This window comes from Chiloscyllium plagiosum, unplaced genomic scaffold (assembly GCF_037043375.1).
Source record: "Chiloscyllium plagiosum isolate Xiang-an unplaced genomic scaffold, Cpla_swu_hap1 HiC_scaffold_27, whole genome shotgun sequence".
In the NCBI taxonomy this organism is placed as follows: domain Eukaryota; kingdom Metazoa; phylum Chordata; class Chondrichthyes; order Orectolobiformes; family Hemiscylliidae; genus Chiloscyllium; species Chiloscyllium plagiosum.
In genome coordinates, this window is record NW_028270165.1 from 58,312,953 (window position 1) to 58,317,916 (window position 4,964).

Here is a 4,964-nt window from a genome sequence, read left to right on the forward strand (position 1 = left end):
CCTCCCGCCGCTTCCCCGCTCGAGCGCTTTCTCCTCCCAACCGCCTTCGCCCCCGCGTGACGTCTGCACGGGGGGATGGGCGGGGCCGGGGGAGCCTCACCGTCACCAAGCAACAGCCACCTCGCGCTACAACTGCTCATTCACAAAAACAAACTCTCCTGTCTCGCTCTGCAGCTGCAGGGGGGGACACTGCCACGTTTCCAGGAGCCCTGTCTACATTGGGAAAGCTCACGGCTCAATTTAAACAGATATTCCGACATCTAACGGAACGGTGTCATATCTAAAGGGGGCAATCTGCATTTTAAAAGGCATGGACACTTTAACGGGCTATTTCTGCAAATAAAGAGATTTAAATGAACAAGATTATATTTCAAACGGATGCGTGCACATTAAAAGGAATATCTTAATATGTAAAGTGACGCAGTCATATCTAAATGAATCTACATTTCGAGGAGACGTTGCCCTATTGATAAGCAGAAATATCCCTTTAAGAGACAATAGGTGTGAATTCTGCCTGTCCCCCAATGTTGTCAGACTGACATTTTTCTTAGAAAAGCTCTGCATTTAAATTACATTCTCGAGAAGGCAATTTATAGATGAGGGTGCAGGTTAGGGTGGATTGGTTGTACTATATTGCCCATAGTGCCCAGGGATGTGGTGGACTGGCCATGGGAAATATGGAGTAACGGGGGGGGGGGGGGTATGGGTGGGATGCTCTTAGGAGGGCCAGTGTGGAATAGATGGGCTGAATGGCCTGCTTCCACATTGTCGGGATTCTATGACTCCCTCCACAATGGAGCATTTTATCTGCATCTATCCTGTCAAGCCCCTTTCAGAATTCTATTGGTTTCAATAAGATCACTTCTTTGGTTCAGAGACATATAGCACAAAAACAGACCCTTCGTCCAACTCATCCATGCCGACCAGGATTCCCATACTAAACTAGTCCCACTTGCCTGCAATTGGCCCATATCCCTCTTAAACCTTTGACAAAGGGTCAGTGAGACTCGAAACGTCAGCTCTTTTCTCTCCTTACAGATGCTGCCAGACCTGCTGAGATTTTCCAGCATTTTCTCTTTTGATTTCAGATTCCAGCATCCGCAGTATCCCTCTTAATCCTTTCTATTCATGTACCCATCCAAATATCATTTAAACGTTGTAACTGCCCCTACATCTACCACATCCTCAGCAAGTTCATTCCACATGCAAACCACCCTCTATCAAAACGTTGCCCCTCAGGTTCCTTTTAAATCTCTCTCCTCTCATCTTGAAAAAAATGCCCCGAGTTTTGAGCTCCCCTTTGCTGTTCACCTTACCTCCACTCATGATTTTATAAATCTCAATAAGGTCATCCTCCTGTGCTCCAATGAAAAAAGTCCCAGCCTCTCCTTATAGCTCAAACCCTCCAGTCCTGGGAACATCCTGGTAGATCTTTACCGAACCCTCTTAATAGAATTCTTCCTGTTACAGGGCCACCAGAAATGCACTCCGTACCTGGAAAGTGTCCTCACCAACATCCTGCACAACCTCAACATGATGTCCCATCTCCTATCCTCAATGGTGTGAACAGTGAAGGCAATGGTGCTAAATGACTTCTTAACCACCATGTCTACCAGTGATTCAACTTTCAAAGAACTATGTACCTGAACTTCTCACTGTTTTGCAATACAACCCAAGGTCCTACCATTAATTGTACAAGTCTTGCACTTCCTTGTTTTAGCAAAACGCAACCCCTCGCTTTTATTCACACCTCTCTCATACACACACACATACAACCCCCAACACTCTCACAGGCTTATATTCCATCACACTCACAATTTACCAAGCATGCAAACACTCTTACACACACTCTCACGCACAAACTCTCATGCACACAATCACACTCTCTCATGCACGCACACACACACATATAACTCTAAGGGGTGAATTTGTATTGGCAGAATTACATTTGCAGATACTTTCAATTTTGCTCAAAATGTGCACACAGTCTGCAGGCAGCCAATCCATGTAATATTTTATAAGGTTCCTACTTTGGAAATAGAACCAGTCTAATTCAAGATTGGGATACTGAGACTCAAATCCCACACCGTTCACGCATTTTCTGAGCTGTCACTTTTTTTTTAATGAAATCTTAAGTCATCTTAAGAACGTGACAGAAAGGATGTTCTGGGATTTACATATTAATGAACTGAAACCTGCAACCCATTCTAAAAGGTGAATGACTAACAGCAATCTAGGTTTTGTTCAATATATCCTATCAGTTGCATGACACTGAACTTTGGCTACAAAATCTGTGCCTTTTGATCCTGCTTCACAGCTACCCAATGAAGGAGCACTGCTCCAAAAGTTAGTGCTTCCACATAAACCTGTTGGATTATAACCTGGTGTTGTGTGATTTTTAACTTTGTCCTTCCCAGTCGAACACTGGCTCCTCCATATCATTTCTAGTGAACGCAGCCCACACCTTGGTGCTGCCAGTAAATTTTACAATGCCGATGAAACGATGCACTCTGCGCTCCTGAAAAATTAACAATTTCTAATGATACCAGCTACTCATTCACTGCTCCACCTGATACACGACATTGGAAAGAAATGAGCAGCTTTAAAACAAAAACTCTTGGAGCTCAAAGCTTTCATTGAGAGTCTGAGCCCGGCCGTAAGTTCAGATAACCTTTATTGTGACTCAACTTTGTTACAGCTTCAGATCTCCCCAGCAAAAAGGTGTAGAAAAAGTAGCTACTTTTTAAACAGCTCGAGGTCAAAGCGCGCACACTCCCCTCCGCTCCCCCCCGCCACCTCACTTCTTTTACTATTGGTCCAGTTAATAATGGCACTCGGCCATTGTTCCTTCACTACCCTTGCGATGGCACATGAACTCGCTGGTGGCTCTGTCGGTGGGAGGTGCGGGTGAAGCCCTTCCCGCACAGAGTGGGTGATTGGCCTCTCCCCATTGTGAATCTGCTGGTGCTTCAGCAGGGTGGAGTAATTGCTGAACGCGTTCCCACACTCGGGGCACAAGAACAGCCTCTCCCCAGTGTGGACCCACTGGTGCTTCAACAGGGCAGAGGAATTGCTGAAGGCCTTCCCGCACTCGGGGCAAGAGAATGGACCCTCCCCAGTGTGGACCTGCCGATGCCTCAGCAGGTTGGAAGAATTGCTGAAGGCCTTCCCACATTCAGGGCAACTGAAAGGCCTCTCCCTGTGTGCAACTGCTGGTGCTTCAGTTGGTTGGAGGAATTGTTGAAGGCCTTCCAGCACTCAGGCAGCTGAAGGGCCTCTTCCCAATGTGGACCCGCCGGTGCTTCAGCAGGGAGGAGGAATTGCTGAAGGCCTTCCTGGACTTGGGGGAAGAGGCCTTTCAGCTGCCCCGACTGCGGAAAGGCCTTCAGCAATTCCTCCACCCTGCTGAAGCACTGGTGGGTCTACACGAGGGAGAGGCCTTTCAGCTGTCCTGTGTGGGCCCACCAGTGCTTCAGCAGGGTGGAGGAATCGCTGAAAACTTTCCCGCTGACAGGGCAGGAGAACGGCCTCTCCCCAGTGTGGCTGCGCCAATGAGACTCCAGGACAGATGGGACATGAAAGCCTTTTCCACGGTTGCCACACTTCCATGGTTTCTCCAAAGAGCAGGATTCCTCCGGTTTCTCCAAGGCCGAAGTTTGCGCTGCACACAAATGCGTGTACAGTCCCTCTCTGCCGTGAATTCCTTTTCCAGACCGTATCAGTGTTACATGATCCACATTCAGTGCGCTGCACCAATAGGATTTCTCATCCAGTCCCACTGACGCTGAAAATGTATCGAAACAGGAACCAAAAAGCTTTGCTCCTTCTCACAGAATTATAGTTGAAAATTGTTGCGGTCCCGATGGATTGAGTGACTTTCAGACATTGACGTCAAAGTGAGGACTGTTGACGCTGGAGAGTCAGTGTTGAAAAGTGCGGCACTGGAAAAGCACAGCAAGTCAGGCAGCATCCAAGGAGCAGGAGAGTCAATGTTTTGGGCAGGCGGCCTTCTCTGTTGACTTTGAAACTTCTGTCTTCAGATCTTCAAATACTCTGCAAAAAGAGATTACAAAAGTCATTATTACCATTGCAGGGTAGAAATTCAGAACAAGCAATTCTACTTTCTGCAGAATATTCTTTTCTTTTGTTATTCCACAAAAAGGAAAACACCATCCCACTCTCTCTCTCCCCCTCTGCTCTAACTAATCCTCCTGAAGCTGCTGATTCAGGATCTTACAGGGGCAGAAAAGCGAAAACATCAAGACTGACACCTGTCTGAATTTTGGGTAACTCCACCTGAAAGTTAATATCTTTCACAACATTGGGCTCCTGCTGATAGTGAGCAAGTCTGATTTTGGAAAGCAAAACAAAAGTTTGTCAATTCAGGGTGAACCTGCAATTCAGCTTCTTGATGAACAACCAGACATGAAATGGTTAACATCCCCAGAAAGGTGGGAACAAAATGAGACATCAAGGCATTAACACCGACACACTTCAGTCAAATTCTTCTGTTCCCAGTCAGAGCAAAACATCCTTGAAAGCTGCTCTGAAAGTCCAGTCTTCACAATCACACTTTTACTTTCACCGAAGACAATTAGAGTCATACAGCATGGAAACAGACCCTTCGATTCAACTCGTCTGTGCCAAACAGATATCCTAAATTAATCTAGTCCAATTTGCCTGCATGTGGTCCATATCCCTCTAAACCCTTCATATTCATGTACCCATCCAGATGCCTTTTAAAATTCCCCTCTCACCTCAAATTTATGCCTTCTAGTTTTGGACTCCCCTACCCTGGGCAAAAGACCTTGGGTATTCACCCTATCCATGCCCCTTATGAACGTCTATAAGGTCACCCCTCAGCCTCCGATGCTCCAGGGAAAATATCCCCAGCTTATTCAGCTTCTTCTTGTATCTCAAACCCTCTAACTCTGGCAACAGCCTTGTAAATCTTTTCCGATCCT